At 36.1% G+C, this 18,249-nt stretch overlaps 1 long non-coding RNA gene across 1 annotated transcript; it reads left to right on the top strand.

The window, feature by feature from the left end:
• The first annotated feature begins 5,076 nt into the window (after window positions 1-5,076).
• Window positions 5,077-14,115, top strand: LOC118245772 (uncharacterized). Its single transcript, XR_004777968.1, has 3 exons — window positions 5,077-5,147; window positions 12,614-12,745; window positions 13,962-14,115. It is a non-coding gene; the product is annotated as an uncharacterized LOC118245772 (long non-coding RNA).
• Window positions 14,116-18,249: the final 4,134 nt, after the last annotated feature.

Genomic DNA, 18,249 nt, shown 5'->3' with positions numbered 1-18,249 from the left:
TTTCCCGTTTCTCTCCCCCATCCCGGAGAGGGAGGGGGGAGGGTGAGCGAACGGCTGTGTGGTGTTTGGCTGCCAGCCGGGCTAAACCACAACACCAAGCCATTTTTATTTAACTTTCCTCTGGCAAGTTCCTCTTAACCTACATTTAGATGTCCAGAATATAATATCTATAATATCTACAGCTGAGATGATTGTCATTGACCCCTTCTACAGTCAATGGAGAAAAGGAGTAACTTCTAGACTTCTATTAATCTGATCTATTTTAGCTAATTATTAAGATTAATCATGACCTAGAAGTTGCTATTTCACTCACTTAGATAGCTGGAGACCTTAAGAAAGTTAAATTATAGAGCTAACATTTTACATTTGTTCTGATAAATCCCACCTAGAGGAAAACACAATGATACTACTAATAAAAAATTATGAATTATTTCTGATAAAAGCAAATCTTACCTATGGTGCCCAGAATCAACCAATAGCATCATAATAGCTGATCAAATCTCTGAGATTAGTCTGATATAAGAGAGTCATTTCAAGTATGTAAAAAATAATAATAATAAAAATGAACAGGAATGAAAAATAAATGAGTATAAATTAAAGCTGCCCAAGAGTTCTTTACAAATACACCAAGACAATAGGTATTATGAGATCAGATAATAGACATATTAATAAGTGGAAGGTGAATGAAAATATTCATGATTCATATAATAACTGCAATAAAGAACTCCTTTTAAAGAACCTGAGATTTAATTAAAAACTAAACTAAACTAAACTAAAGGTCTTCTAACTGTTACAATATAGGTGGTGGAAACTTTGAAAACACTCTGTTGTAAATGCCCTTGAAGTGAATGCCTACCCAGTTTGATTTACCCTTGGCCTCTCGTCATCTAACTGCACAACAGTATCACAAGGATTTCAAAACATTAGAAAATAACATGAAGATTTCAGTCAAGCTACCCCTTGGGGAATATTCAAACCAATGAATGAAAGAAATAAGGAAAAATGAAGTGTTTGTTACAAGATTCCATTTCATGATAAGATAAATTTCTTCACGTATTTATAAAAACACAAGGCAAAGGTGAAAGAAAGTTACGGCTGTTAGTTGTGAAGTCAAACATTCACATTTTTTCCTTTTTTATGTGAACATTCATAGTTTTTAAATGTCTTTTTTAGTTTTTCAAATTCATGCTTTCCCCAGAAGACTGTCTTATTCAATACAAAAGAAGGATGTTGCTTACAAAATTAGCAAGTTTTCAGTATTTTTCTTTTAACTGAGTTGTTGAAAGTGTGATTCACTGAAGAAAGCTGTAGTAATAAGAAGCCAAGTAAAGATCTCCTCATGAGATCTTGCAGTGAGGCAGACTGTATGTACATCAAGACAAAAACCAGTAGTCTTCTAAGCAGGTGAGAGAAATGGAAAAATAGATGTTAGGGATACGGGAATGACTAAGCTTGATTTTTGCTTCTACTTTTCTGGTAAAGCACCAGAAAGCAGAAGAACTGCTACATTCTTTAAGTGTCAATTAGGTCTTCAAAGATTTAACCTGATCTCTAATCCACAAATATTACTTAAACTGTTATCAAGAGACAGCAGCTAAACACTGCGGTGTTGTGACAGCTGGCACAGGAGTAAAGGGTGGTCAATGGCTAGTGATGGAGCCAGGAGTCCAGGGCTGTCATGGAGGTAGTAGGGTCATGCCATCCCTGAGAAGGTCCTCATCCTGCAGCACCTGCAAGAGATCAGGGCTGGACTGGGGACAGAGACCAGAGTCACCTCAGAGCCCCACAACCACCTACCAAAGCCACAGTGATAGAGGACCAAGGCCTGGCTGGGAGTCTCTCTTCAGGTCTGATCCAGAGTATGGGAATGCAGGTGGGCTCCCAGGGGCGTGGGAATTATGCATACAGCACCCTGGCAAAAAAGGTGCCACTTTTTCACTGGTTTGACATAAGCAGTTGAGTGAGAAAAATGTTTCAGTATTATTGCAAGAGATCCTGACTGCCAACATCTCCTTTTTCATTTTTAATATGAGACTGTCATCTCTTCAAGTAACAAAGAAAAGAAAATTTCTGAGTGGAAAACAGGCAGAAAATTGAAAATTTGTTAGTATTTACATAACTGCCACTAAAATAAAGTTAGAGGGCAAGGCATGGGAACAGGTTTTGCAAAGTAAATGTGGGATTTCCACCCCCGGACATTTTCAAGATTTGGCTGAACGAAGCCTTGGATGACCTTAGCCTGAACAGGGGTCAATCCTGCTTTGATCACGATTCCTAGAGCTTGCTTACAGCCAACAACCCTATGATTATTTGCCATACACATCTTCTAATGCTTGCCCAAGGTTTGAGAATAAAAAGTGGAAAGCTTGGACAATATCTTCAGAAAGGCTTAGAAGACCAATTTTTATTTATTTATTTATTTATTTATTTATTATTTTTTCATGGCAGAAAACTAGAAATGAAAAGCAATAATGAAGACAGAGAGATAATGGCAGATGCTTGTGAGAAATTATATACATCAATCACAGGCTAGCTACAACTAATTTTCTCTTTTTGTGAACCCTATGTTCAGATAAGTTCAAAATTGCAGAGTTTGGCTCAATCAGCTAATATTAGGTTTGAGTTCATCAGAGAAGTCTAGGATAGGTTAATTTTTGTTTCCTTATCTAAACAGGTAGGTAAAGACCCATTACCTGCAAGCAAATACTATATACAGTTAAGCAGAATTGTTTGCTTGAAATGGACACTTTAAATGAAAGCCTGTCTGCAAAGTTCTGCAGATGTCAGTTCTGAAAGTCACTGTGCATCCTTGAGGCTGGGTACTGGGAGTTCTGGTGTATAAAAATAAATAAGTGCACATTTGATTAACAAAAATAAACACCTCAGTAACTTCTGAACTACGAATCTACAAATGAACGCTACTTAGCTGTAAAAGGTTGAGTTCTAAATGAAAAAATATTTGCTGAATTTCTGGTGGCCCAGGATAAATTTGCATTGCAGATAAGTGACACTTTGAAAGGGTTATATCACTTTTTGTATGTGTTTCAACGTTGCTGAGGCTTAATTTATGTATTACCATTGCAGAGTGGGAAGTATAATGGATTTGTAATTATTCCAAGTTGCAAAGAGCAAATGGAAGGTAGTCCAGATTATAGACAAAGCAGGAAGAGAATGGGGAGTTATAAAGAGCATATTATACAATCATGTCCTATTAAAGTTTTTCAGGAACATGGCATTCCTGTATTTTAAAAGGTATACATTCATTTCTTGATTCACTCTGTGGGTGCAATGTTTATTCACATTTTTTTAAATGGTTAACAAGATTGTATGGACCAAATTATATTTATATAATATATCTGAGTAAGCAGGTTGATGTGCTATACAAAGGCAACAAAACCCTGATTACAGACTTTCAAATTTCCTGAGTTTTTTTCTTGTTCCTTGATTTGAGAAATTAGAAAGTTATTCATATATTTCCATAAAGTTCTTCATTCTCAGATCATGTAATAAGATATGCCATTAATGTGAACTCCAAGCCTAAATTCTTCCTGTACCTGCTAGCATTTGCCTATTCTACACCAAGAATGAAAAAGTAAAGGACAAAACTTTCTGATAGGCTGGTTTGGGCAAATATTTGCATCCATGTATTTTTGGTTCTTAAACACTTTTGTTCAATTATAGCTGTTTACAAGGTAGATAGTAGTACCTTTCTTTATCTCTTTCTATTTATTCCTGTTACACTAAGATTGTGAACAGTACCTGTTAAAGTCACCAAACATTTTAATAATTTTGATATGGCTTTAAGCCACCACGACACACACAGTGTTTTGCCTCCCAATGTCTAATAGAACTTTATCACTAAAACTAAGATTCATTTTCCCCCCATCCCAACCTTTCCATGTGTTTTCACATCTCCTTTTTTCTATTTTTCTCCTGGTTGCCAATGAAAATGCATTTAACATGAGTTTTCATTAAAGTAGGTAAAATTATAAAAGGTCTTTGTTTAGGTTCCATTCATCTAAATATTATAAATTTTGACGTATAGACAGAGTTCATCCAAACTTTTGGAGTCGTTTGAGCTTGTAGAACAAATCTGGAGATCTCACAGAAAGGGGTTTTCTTAGGAACTTTAGAGCTGTTATGCTTTTGCTTCTGAAATACTGCAACCAACCCTGTTGGTGTTTCATCTTTTGCAGTTCCATCTGGAACCCATAAGAAAAATCTGCATACATAAAAATAAAATATTATCTGAATATTTCAGACCTTCATTAAAGTTTTCGTCCAATTTCTGGTGTAATCACAGATGAAACTCAAGTGGTGTTGGGGACACTTAGATTTGAGCTATTTTATGCGTAATTTTTATCATCAGGATAACTGTCTTCTTCTAGGAAAAGGCAATAATTAAAAACTCTGATGCTTTTTGTCAATAATGTTTTTAAGTGAAAGTGATACCAGAAGTAAATGGTATGCATTCAAATGCCTGTTATACCTTTTAATACTCTTTGAAGTGCTACAAGAAATGAAAATAAGAACTCAAAGTTTGCATGCACATGTTTTATTTGATTTAGTGCAGAAATTTACCTTGTAGAAGATAATACTGGTTACAGACTTCCAAACTGAGTCTCTGTATGGCGTGACAGCTATGCTTGAACCATAAAGGAAATGAAATGTATTTTTATTAGTGTGTTAAAAATTTGAAATAGATTGGTTTCATTCTTCTTTATAGCGTTACTTTATTGTGCTTCACAGAAGAAGAATTCACACTGGGGCCTATTGGAGACCCCTGGTGCCTGGAGAGCTTGGGCACAATTTAAAGGGCTTGTGATTGAACAGTCTGTGATTTCACAGAAGGAACCCTATTGCTTCCATTATTTTGAATTATTAGTGTTAGGTTCCTTCATGTTTTTTCTAATACATACACAATGTGTGAGGTAATTTGTTTCTTTTCTCAAATTAGATTTAACAATAAATGATAGCAGTTTCTCCAGAAATGTCCCATATACCACAGAGACTATGACCTCGTCTGCTGTCAATAACATAAAGTAATATCTGAAACACTCCAGGGACTACTACAAGAGGAAACATCTACAGTAAGAAGTTCTTAAACCTGAAAAATCCAAAATGGTAACATCATTAAATCCACCACTGTGAGTAATGGCAGACATGGATACAAGTCTCAGGCCTAGCCATAAATGTAATGTATTACTTGTGCTCCTACCATTCCCTGGTGACTAGTACTATTCTTTGCTGGATGGAGCATGTGAGCTACCACAAAGTTGTGTTTGTTACTGATGGCAGACTGTCTGTGAGAGCAACAGACAAAAAAGGAAATCATGTACTATCTGCTCCTGTGAAAGTTTTCCAGAAGGTATTTCAAGCTGCAAACAGGGATTCCCTGCTCTGAGAGAAAGGTGTGGGAAGGCCTATTTAGGAAACCTTTTTAGGAAATTGCTCTGGAGATTGAGCCTGGTGAATTTCTTTGGGGATAAAGAAAAAAGAAAAAAGAGTTGTTTGTAAGGTTCAAGATGATAGGCATGAGTACAGAGAGGATAAATTTATGAGAACATTTGAGCAGGTTATTGAAAAATTACCTTTTAATCAAAATGAATATTTTTGATCGGCTTGAATTGTTTCAATCATAACCACAGAATCTAAAGGTTAATGTATTTATCCTCATCTCTGACCATTTTTGCATCTTTTTGCAACAGCATAGTAAAAAAAAAAATAATAATAAAAACACAAAGAAAGGTAAAAAATAAAACAGAGAAGACCAAAGTAAACAAACAAGCCTCCCAGGGGAGCATGAAAATTCATCAGCTATTATAGTGAGTTTTTAGAAAAAAATAAATTGCTCCTGAAAAAAAATGATTTATGATGCTATTTTTAACACTCCTAAATCGGAATAACTTCTGGAACAGTATTGCAGCCATATTATATTCTTGTCAACTGAAGCACTACTGTTACTAAATGTGGTAAACATTTACCTTTCAGTAGCAAAGAGAATAAAAAAATAAGGACCAGATTAATGCAGTCAGTATGCTGTATTAAAACAAGTCGTTCCTCCCCGACATGTTGCAGCTAATCTCACAGAGGTGAGAACTGTATTTCCTTACACAAATATTTGTTGCTAAAGGAATATAACTGTGAGAGATCTGTGAATTAGATTGCCATCATCCACAGATTTTAAAATAAAAGCAGTGATGAATAAAGAGCAAGTTCTCTCAAGTCCTCTCCTGGGCCTCTGTGATTAAAAAAAAAAAAAGACTGCCATTTATAAATGATCCCACAAAAATGTACAGACACTGTAGAAGCTGAATACTGTTCTCATTGAAGAGATTTAGCTGATTTAGAACCATGGGTCTGACCTATACGCAAATGCGTAGACAATGAGAATGTGAAATGCTGACACCAAACAGCTGCAATCAAGATTAAGCAGTTTTTTTGGAGCTACATAAGTGGGGTGGACTTCATTATATTTTCATCTGATTCCATTTTCCTGTTCTGATCTGCTCTGATCTGCTCTCTCCCTGGGGCTATGTCACCCCTTGGCTGTTGTTTTTTCTGAGGACTAAGCCTCTACCTCTTCTTTGTAAACTTTAGTAGGATAAAAGACCGTTTGATATGGATCTACCAAATCCTTTAGACATACTTGGCTTACTAGATGATCTGAAGTGAATACTTGTGCTAGATATAGTAAGAAATCATCTAGTCTGAACCTTCCAACCTCTCCAGTGAAAGCCATTGAGTTCCATTGACTGGGATGGTTGTGATAAGTCAGTGTAATCTCCACTGGTCTTCAGTGTCATATCATCTCCATAAGGAGTGAAAGTCTACCTTTGAAAATCTGCTCTGAAAATCTACCAACTGAAAACATAGAAGAGTTAGGCAACTACAGAAATAGGTCTTACTGAAAATGCAGAGAGAATGCTGATCAATTTGATGTAATCTAACCAGAAACCCACACAGAACTGACTAGCTCCCACTAGAACAGTTATAAGGCATACTGAGAGGTAGAATTATATTAACCAAAGGGCCTTAGGAACTCCTTTCTTCTTTCTGTGCAGCATATGGATTTACTCATTTGAGTACCTCTTGGTACCACATCTGCAAGACAGACACCCTTCCTCTGCTTTGCAGTATTGTATGTGTGAAAGTGCTATAGAAGGGGAGATAAAGCAAGAAGAATCTCACCTTCCTTGCAGCTCAGAAGTTATTATGCGTATACTCATGGCAGTATACAACCTCCAAAACCTCCATCTCTACTGCTGCCACCTACACTATAGGCTGCTCCAAGAACAGTTCTAAATTGAATTTTGCAGTCTGAGGATAGCAAAAAGAACCACAAAAATTTTTCACGCATTATGCTTCTGCATTTCCAATGGTGCTCTCAGTGGTTTGGAAGTGATGTAGCTCCTGTCACACTGCTTTCATTAAGACTAGAGTGTGATATTAATTGAGGTGGCCATATCATGCTTTCACTGAAGGAACTCTATTAAAAACACACGGCTGACAAAGGAGGGATGAGTACAATGAAAAAAAAAAATTATATATATATATGACAGTAAAATATACTTAATGTAGAAAGTCCCTAAGAATCTTCTTAGAACTAGAAAACAATGCATTTCCATTCCTTTAACATAATCTGACAAGAAAATCTGCAGTAGATTGAAAAATAGAACAACCTAGTCTAAGATATTAGCAGCAATGCGGTTCTTGACAGTCAGATGCGATTAAACAGATGTTAGGGAGCAGTGTCTTTGACAAATACATCTGAAAGCTAATTATTATTTTCCTTAAAAGATTCATTTTTCAAAACACAGGGCAGGACGATATATGAAAAATAAATAAAAAGAATGAGCTTTTATTTTACCATATATTTATTATAAAAATAAATACATGTTTATGTAAATGTTATAACAGTACAAAAGTTACATGTTATGTAAGCACCTTGATTCATTCCGTGTTAAATGTTACAGTATAAATGCCCAACCCGGAGTCCTAGACCATAAACTGTAGCCATGAGTAGCATTCATGCACTTTGCAACATGGAATGAATAGGACTAATGGGGTAATATGTACTCTAATAGAACAGAAATATGTTAGACACTGGTTATTCACCGTATGTTACTAACAGTGCATTTGTTAAAAACATTAAGGATTTCTCATCAGCCCAATAAATGTATGCATTTTAAAAATGTAGTGGGTTTACATGGCAAGGTTTTGTTAGCAGGGAGGCTGGAGGGGATGGCCACTGTGAGAAGAATCCAGAAGGTACCCCAGGTTAGATAAGGGCCAGTTTCAGCCAGCTCCAAAGAGACCCGCTGCTGCCCGAGCCACCAATAAGTGATGTTGTTTGTGCCTCTCTGAGAGCAGATTTAAGGAAGAGGAAAAACAACAACAACAACAACAACAACAAAAACTGCTGCACAACAGCAGTTGGGAGAGTGAGGAGTAGTGAGAACCAGCCCTGCAGCCCCCAAAGTCAGTACAGAAGGAGGGCAGGAGGTGCTCCAGGCACGCAGCAGCAGTTCCCCTGCGGCCTGTGGAGAGGCCCCTGGTGGAGCAGGCTGTCCCCGTGCAGCCCATGGGTCCCACATGGAGCAGATTTCCATGCCGCAGCCCGTGGAGGAGCCCCCGGTGGAGCAGGTGGATGTGGCCCGGAGGAGGCTGTGGCCCATGGAGAGCCCCCACAGGAGCAGGCCCCGGGCCGGAGCTGCAGCCCCTGGAGAGGAGCCCATGCAGGAGCAGGGGGTCTGGGGGGAGCTGCCGCCCGTGGGGGACCCGTGCTGGAGCAGTTTGCTCCTGGGTGATGGATGGACTCCGTGGTACGGAGACATGTGGGAGCAGTTCTTGAAGCTCCATTTTGGAGCTTCTGTGGGAAGCCCACACAGTATCAGTTTGGGAAGGACGTCATCTCATGGGAGGGACCACACGTGGAGCAGGGGCAGAGAGTGACTGTGAGGGAGTGGCGGAGCTGAAGTGTTAGGGACTGACCGCAGCCCCCATTCCCCGTTCCCCTGCGCTGCCTGGGGGGAGGAGGTAGAAGAGGGTGGTTGGAGGGAAAGTGTTTATTAGTTTGTTTTTAGTTTCCCACTGCTCTAGCTTGTTAGTAGTAGGTAGTAAATTACACGAATCTCCCTGTGCTGGGTCTGTTTTCCCTGTGACAATAACTAGTGAGTGTTCTCCCTGTCCGTATCTCAACCCTTGAGCCCTTTCCATTGTATTTTTTCCCCCTTTCCCTTTGTGGAAGGGGAGTGAGAGAGTGGTTGTGGTGGTCCTCAGCTGTCCAACTGGGTAACAACACCACAACAGTGATATATACAAAAGGAATAATTATTTTACTTTTCCATAGGTGTTTAAAATTATATAGGCACATATACACTTACACATTTGTAATTCCTTCTAAATGCATGGTCCTTATTCTACTAAAACAAATTAGTTTTCATTTATAGCTCTATTTATGTATAAATGACTAAATTAGGTCAACTTTTTCCCATAGATTTTATAGAGTGATCAGCACCCTGAGGAAAAGAACAATGATATTAGTAAGATGTAGAATTGGAATTTTGTATGTTTGTGAATTTTTATGCTACTGTAAATGTGGTTAAGAGAAATGTCATCATTAGTCCTATTAACATGAAAGATTTTTTTATGAATGCCAGCAAGCAAAATTTGGCAAGAATTCTTCTTGCATATTAGAACTATGTCTTCTCTTTCTCTTAATCTTTGTGATTTAACAATTTAAGATGTCATACAAGAACCTAACAAAAGGCATAATTTCAACCCATAGACTGGAAAAAAAAAGTGGTTACCTTTAAAAAACAAGAGAAAAGCAATTAAGCACTTTGAAACCTTTAAAACCTTTTAAAATTGCTTGCCTGGCAAATACTTTTTCATTTGGTGCAAAATAAAATGATAAATAAAATTAAAAAAAATAAATAAATAAACCTGATAAAAATTTGACCAGTTAAACTAAATGTTATGACATGATATTACACAGAAATATTAAAATGTGTATTTAATTGCATACTACTTATGAATTAAGATTTTAGCTGCTGACCTACTGATCTAGGACAGCTAGAAAGAACTGAAATCTTTTCGCATTGAAATTTTAATGTGATATTCAGAGTGGCATCACCACACTTACGTTAAAGTGTCTGCAGGATATGTGTAACATTTAAGCTAGGTACCTTTATTTTATTTGTTGGAGATCTGTTCAATGGCCTCCATATATTTATTCATTCCACTGTGATAAAGAAGCTACATTTAGGTAAATAACTGCATCCTAATTGCATCTCAGCTGATAAGCTAATCTGCTATAAAGGCGACCTAGATGTATTACTAACATTTAGAGGTCTTTTGTAAATGTCTAAAACTAATGAACCTATGACCTTAATATAGGTATGTCCTCCAAAAAAGGAGAAATGGGATGCAGAGGAGACCGGTCTTTTTTTCCTTTTTGACAGTAGACAAGCATCATTACATACTATTAGTCATCATGAGAGTGACAATTCAAAAAAATTAAAATACAGATGTCACTTCTTTTTAGCACTAGTATACATCAACATATTAAAGTAGGTCAACACCGGCATTCACACTTCAGTCTGATGAATACAAGGAAGAGAATAAAATGAACTCTGGATGTTGACTGACAACAAATAATTTAAACACAAAGAGTGTAAGAATTTTCAGTGTAGCACTGTATAAAATAATTATTACTGAAAAGTCTTTTCAAGTAGTCTTTCTTTGAAGAGCTTTTCATGGAGAACTTTCTTCTCATTTAAGTACTAACAATGTTAAATTTAGGATAATACTTCATATCTCAAACAAAACACCACTGATGTTGTCAACCAAAACAATATAAAGCTGAGAGTAAAAAGGTCTCTTTCAGAAATAGCAAGCAATTGGCTTTTGTGTTAGCTGCTTTATACTTAAAATAAAGGATAGTGCTAGATTATAACATTACGTTTTTAAACAACAACAAAAAATGATCCAACTTAAAAGGAGAGCAAATACAATGGATTAGGATTATATAAAATGAATGGTTATACTGCAGAAAGAATTTATATTGAAAATAGAGTAGTATTTCTCTCTCTAAATATCATTGTTTTGAGAAAATCTATGGCTTTATGTATAGAGAAATTAGAAATAAGGAAATGAGGATATATAAAATGAAATCCTCCCAGAAAGTACTACTAACATATTTAGGAAACAAGTACTGGAACACAATCACATACTGCACATATTTTATGTGGAATTAAATATATATGTACGTATATGTATGTATATCTAGTCTGCTTTAGGAGGAACTAACATTTTTGTTTTAAACTGTCTGAATGGAAGATAATGAAAGCAAGGAATGAAATATGTACATTCATGGAAGTAAATTAAACACCGAATACCTAGGCAATAAGTCATATTTTTTTTTTGCTGAGACAGTAGTTTTCCCAAAGGAGAAAAAAACATCTGGTAGCTAAGTAGCTGGGTTCTTGATGTTAGTATACTTCTTCAGACATGTCTAAATGACAGAAAACAAAGAGAAGTGACAGATTATTCAGAATCAATATGTACTGTGTGCAGTGAAAATGAATACAAATGAAATAGGAGAACTCCTACTACAGAGAACCCAAAGAAAACTAGATTAAAGAAGTAATTGCAGGCTTTAATGTTTGCATTTGCATTTCGTGCTCTCACACAAAATATCCTCCTAGCATTCAGATGCTGGTTGGTAAAATATTGATGATTTGGGGATTTCTATCTATTTTTTTTGGGGGGGGGGATTTTTCTTGGTTCCATTGTTTAAAAGCATAATTTGCTTCCTTGAAGAAACAAGACTCCTTGTAGACATTACTACACAGAACAGGTTTATACTTGTGCTTCTTTGATACTTACCTCCTTGGTGTGAGTAAAGAGCCACGGAAGGAGAGAGAAAACTAGATTTAGCTCCAAAAGATGTCTTCAGTTATGGTTATTAAAGATTGATTATAAAGAATCATTTGTGAACTGTATGGTTGCATCTATACCATTTCATTAAACACTGTCAGGATTCTTGTATTCTATTCTACTCCTCTCCTCTCCTCTCCTCTCCTCTCCTCTCCTCTCCTCTCCTCTCCTCTCCTCTCCTCTCCTCTCCTCTCCTCTCCTCTCCTCTCCTCTCCTCTCCTCTCCTCTCCTCTCCTCTCCTCTCCTCTCCTCTCCTCTCCTCTCCTCTCTCCTCTCCTCTCCTCTCCTCTTCCTCTTCTGCCATCCCATCCCATCCCATCCCATCCCATCCCATCCCATCAAGAATAATACCAAAAAACAGGGACTTTTTTTTTTTCTCAGTCTGAGATGGTTATGAATGGAGAAAAATCACTGTGTAGTGCAATGAGGCAAGTCGTTCACAACCATAGGCTACAACTACTCTAGTAAATTGCAAATCCCTCAAACCATTGCCTGTCAGTGAGGCCAACAGTCTATGGATTAGCTCATATATATACTAACAAACTCCTGTAGCCTCCAAACTCCTTTCTGTGACATTTCCTGTTGCCTCTTCACCCTCTACTGTAAGATTTCTTCTGCTGCTACTGCATGTCATTGCTTGTGACTGATATTTGCTTCTCTTTCTTACTAGAACTGAACCACGCTGTTGGGACTCGGCTGATCCAATCCTGAGCCAGTCCTGTGTCCTTAGTCCAAAGGGAAGAAATGTTCCATCTGGCCCTGTGTGAAACTGCTTAGGTTTGATCTATTAGCTGAGACTGAGGTGATTTCATGTACCACACTTCATGCAATGGTTAACAGAGATGGATGCACTCACTGGAAACCCACCCCTGTCCTGGGAGATTATTTTTATTTCCAGTTCAAAACAGTCTAAATAAATTAGATAGCTAAGCAAAACTAACAAATGGGGTGCTTTAACTGTCATAGAATAAAAGGAATACTTGTTTTCTGTGTCCCAAAGTTTTTGTCAGGAGACAGGCCTCTGAAATCAGCTCAGATCTGAGCTAAAATTTTATATGCTGTAACAAGCTGGTATTTTCTTGGAATGGCCTGTTCAACAGAGTTCTCTAAATTCCATGTTAATGGACCTTTATGGCCTTTATGTTTTGCTGAATGCAGTCATATTACTGTGGCACAACAGATTATCCTGTAACATAATGAACAAGTGCTCACAGTCAGCAGCAAAGCATAGAGTAAAATGTCTGGACTTAGAATTCAGTTCTTTTCTCACACCTAGATCTTACTTACTTACTTACTTACTTACTTATCCAGCAGGCTGATTTATCAAGATCAAAGTTTTTCTTTTTGATTTCTATAGATTTTTTTGTGTGTATTATACTGTTTTATCTGCCATTTTAATTTATGGGCTCATGTGAGTTAGTAGCAGAGAAGAGCAACAACTAAATCTTCAAAAAAGCTCCATCTGATTATACATATGACCCTAAACTATAGTGGGTATGGTGTTGAAATTGAATGTCATCTTTGCTCAGCCTTCAACAAAAATGAAGACTTAAAATGAAATTGTGTTCTTCAGATAACATACAGAATAATTTACGTACCACAGTGACACAAAATGTTGTTTTTTCTTATCTGCATAAGCCCATCTGTGCAATAGAGAATATGACAGGAATAGAAATTTGAAGGCAAGGGTGGGAAATATCTATGTAGTGACTAAACCAAGCTAAGTAAGGCTTGGTTTAGTTCACAAGCATGTGAACAATATACAATTCTGTCTACTTGCTGTGTGGAAGGGACTAAATGATTTGGATGAGTGACCAAAAACCTCACTATTCTTCTCATTAGTATGATGAGGATGGCTGAACATGTTCTGTGCCTTGGCTAATCCATTTCCATGTTGATTTTGAAGTGATGTTGCTCTTTTCTTAAAATTTGAGAGAAAAAAAAGTGTTAATACTATAGTATTTAATACATTTATAGTTAAGTATAATGCAAACAGATTATTTTTTGTTTGTTTCCAGGTGACCAAATGTTTTTTATTTACCTTGAATGCTGTTCACACTAAGTGTCTTTTAGCATAACAAATACAACCTGGAAGCTTGATAAAATGATGGTGAGACAATAATGTGGCCTTTGGTGTAATTTTCAATGTAATGAATTGCATTTCTCAGTACCAGAAAAATATGTTGTTTTAGAAGCAGAAGTGTATTATTCTTCCGAAAAAAAAAATGTGAAATGTCAAATAATAAACTGTTTTTCACTTAAATTTAGACTTTTTGCAAGTAGTAGTAAATGAGATCACACTGAATAACACTTTAGAATCCTATATACTGTTTATAGATCAGCATACTTAACTTAGTTATTTCTTTATTAAATATTATGTGACAACACTACTGATTTTATATTTAAACAATAAACATAAAAAATAATAATTTCATTCTCAAAAACAGAAAAAATAATTTATGTATAATTGCCTAAAGTTCTTAAGTAAAATAAAGATCACATTGTACTCTGAAATGATTTTTGATACAATTGAGAATCTGAACAAATGTTCTCCCCAAACAGGAGACAGATAAAATATTTTGCTTCATTTTTTTTATTCTGAATAGTTATTTGTCTAAATTCTGAGGGTTTTTCTTAAATAAAGCATACTCATGGAGTTAATCATAGATAATAAACCTGAGACAACTGTTCAATTCATTGCAAGTATACACAAGTCCAGAGAAGTGGACTCCACTTTGTTTGCAAAAGTCTCCCTGTGATTTGTCTATTATTTTATAAAAAACATCACTGTAAATCAGACTTCATGCTAATCATGCAAATGTTTTGGTCAGTAATATTTTTTTAAAGATGTGGGTAAAATAATCATCATCAAAAGAACCCTTAACAGCAATGTGAAAATGATTTTTTCCTGAAACAAAGGCAAGAAGAAAAGTTGCAAGTGAAAGCTTTCATTAGCATTTAGATTTCCCAAAACTGATTCATTTACATATTCTGCCTCTCATCTCAGTTGTTCTTCCTCTATTAGCAGTTATATATACCATATATATATATATATGGTACAGTTATACATATATTATACATAAATGATCCTTTAATTCATTTCAGTTTTGAACTCCGGAGATGTCATCATTTATAATGCATTATCTATTTTCATATTACATATTTAGATGCCTAACCTTTTTCAAATCCCTAATGAAGGCAGATGAACAGCTTTCCTCTTGGGCTTTACAAAATGTATATATGTTACCTCAATGTCAAAATTTGGACTATGTCATAAACTGCCAAATATCTACATTTATCCAAAACATTCAGAGTTTCAGGAAAAGTATTCTGCTGATAAGGACAAGGTGAACCCAGCAAGACTTCAGCTAAAGTTAAATCACAGAACTCTCTCTGGAGAGAGGCCACTGTATGCCATGTTATTTCTGTAGTATCTTCTTGATGGTGAGAGGTTATTATTCCTTAAGTCCTCTGCTGTCTGGATACCAATACCAACAGATATGAGATGAGTGTATATGTCTACATATTTTTCAGAGGAAAATAAAGGTTTCTTCTTTTGACAGATATCCTTGCCATGGTAAGACTTTTGCCTAGTTTTTTGTTTGTTTTTAATATTTCTTATTTTATCATAGGCATGACTGCAAAAGTGAAATTGTAGGTAATCCCTGTTAGCTAAGAGACAGAAGAATAGCAGGATAGATATCATGATGCATGAATAGAAATTTCCTGAACTTAACAGGAAAAATCTCATTTGACATTATTTTCTACACAATATTTTCCTTATTTAATTATTACTATCCAGTTCAGTGCATTCTGTTAATTAAAATCTAGAACATATGAGCTTCAGCTCCTATTCTCAGTGGAATTTTTTCTTTGGCTTCAGTGTTTATGGAACTCTTAGCTTCCTAGAACATCTGAAATCTGAATTTAAACCTTTGTTAATTTGTAGTGGATATGTAGGAGATATATTACTTTTCTAGAATTTTAGACCTTTCAGAGGGATGAAAATTCCATTTCCTAGCCATAATTTTCAGGTCAGAGTGTTCTCATGGCAATACGTTTGTTCTTATTTGACTTGCGTGTCTAACCAAACTTGTGCTGGTTAGCATTTTTTTGGTCCTCATAATGTTAATCTCACACTAATTCCTGTAGAATGAATTTCATCAAACTTTTGCACATACACACAAAAGCAAAAGAATGCGTTAAGTGACTATGAAGTTTTCCCAGAATCTTTCACTAGCCAGTTCACTCAGTGCATAAAACTGCCTTAAACATGCCCCTATCTTAACTCAATGAACTCAGCTGAGAAGAGTAACTGCTATTTTTTCAGAACAAAAATATTTATTTTTGTGATTAAGGTCTTTTTTTACTAATTACTGATGAATACCTATGGAAGACATTTCTGAGCCTCACTGCTGCTGTTATAAATGTTTTTGCCCCTTGGCTACCACTGGAAGCAGATGGTAGGCTGAGAAGATTAAGATCTGAGTACCTTGAAGGAAATAAAAGCAGTAAAAAAAGGTAATTTAAAGAGTGGTAACTGTAAATCATACTTTCAACAACATGGTTGTAATACTAGGCTTTGATCCTGGAAGAGAAACTTCTCACACAGAGAGCTATACTTAATATCATAATATGTGATGGTACTCCATCACAAAGTCTCCAGGGCAGATTCTTTGCCAAAGCCCCCAAATATCATATTCCTTATTCCTTTTGGAAACTAAAGAATGTGCTGAGTCAAACCAATGGTCTCTTCAGACCAGTATTCTCTTTGACAATAGCCAAAAGTGCTAGGGGAAGAGTGCATGAATAAAGGAACTATTTGTGATTTTTTTTCCTCCAATACTTTACCAATCTTCAATTACTCTGCCACATATGATTTTATGTACTTCTTAAATATTGGTGGATTTTTCTTACATGCACCTGGTAGGAACTACAGCAATCTGATGTAGCAATCATACACATCTTGGAAGATGACTTCTACTACTTTTTAGGTACTTCTTCTGTTGTATAGATGCTGAATAGTAAGTGTACGGGATCTGAAATACTCTTTGAAGGTGCCTGGCTGTCACCTTTGGCTACAAAGAGAACCATCGTTGTCTCAGCTTCAAGTATAGGCACCTGAATTAGTTGTCTGAGGATATACATTTTGAAGTTGACATTTATCTTTAGAAGATAAATTATTTCCAAGTGTTGAGTGGGCTGGCAGGGCAGTCTACAGATGAGATAGGAGTAATTTTATTTACTGTTATAATAGTAGGATATACTTCCCAGAAAAACCTTACTGAAATATCAAACTTTTTTCCCAATGATATTGCTGTCAGTAATAAAAGCGGGATTCAGATTTAAAGAGGTCAGTACTAACAAAGTGTCTCCAGCCTGAAATCAGAAATCCAGAAAAAGTAACCTAAACTTTCCAATGTTTAATGAGAAGATTTTTGGCATTTACAGACTTTTTTTTTTTTTTTTTTTTAATTAGCTTTAAACCAACACCAACATTTTCACTAATGGGAGAAAAATTCAACATAGTAAATTACCTAATTAGGTAAATGCCTAATTCTTCACATCATTTTGGTTTCATAACATTTCACTCAAAGTTTAGGATTGTCAGTTCTTGCTGGCTAACAAAGTTAAGTTTGAACCACATTGCTTTTATGGCATGAGTTGCTTCTGCTCATTGCTCTTTACACTTGTTCCAGTCATGCCATTCCCCTATCCATTCCTTGTCCTGCTCCTTGATGCTGTCCATGCTAGGTAGCCCAGCAAAGATATAAACAGATTCTTATTTCAGACCTGAGCAAATGAGGAATTCTTCAGAATACAAAGGACTGAGAACAAAACACAGTCGTCTACCATGTACGAGATTCTGTTTTGGATCAAATGAAACACACATAGACAAGAGTCCACTCTTTTTTTTTCTTTTTTTTTTTTTGAAGTTCTAATCACTGAACCCCAGTGCTAAAGGCTATTACATGAAGTTAAGAGGCCACGATTTATGGACTAAATTAATCTACAACATTACAATTGCAAATTTTTCTCCATTTCATGTTAGGACTCTCTTTTTGATAGCCTGTCAGTCATAATACAAAATGAAGCATATAAACGAGACACTTCAGGCCCATCTTCTGATCATCCCACCTTTCTTCTGTAGTCACGAACAGCACACTCTGCCTTTTTTGGGTTTCTCTTTGGAAATCGTGCTGGAGAAAGCAGAGGAAGCCTGGAAATTTTATTTTTATGTTAGACCACAGCCACCAGGCCCACACAACAATACCCTTTTTTGTTGTTATTTATTCATTACATCCT

This window comes from Cygnus atratus, chromosome 1 (assembly GCF_013377495.2).
Source record: "Cygnus atratus isolate AKBS03 ecotype Queensland, Australia chromosome 1, CAtr_DNAZoo_HiC_assembly, whole genome shotgun sequence".
Lineage (NCBI taxonomy): Eukaryota > Metazoa > Chordata > Aves > Anseriformes > Anatidae > Cygnus > Cygnus atratus.
This window is presented reverse-complemented; position numbering and strand designations above follow the sequence as displayed.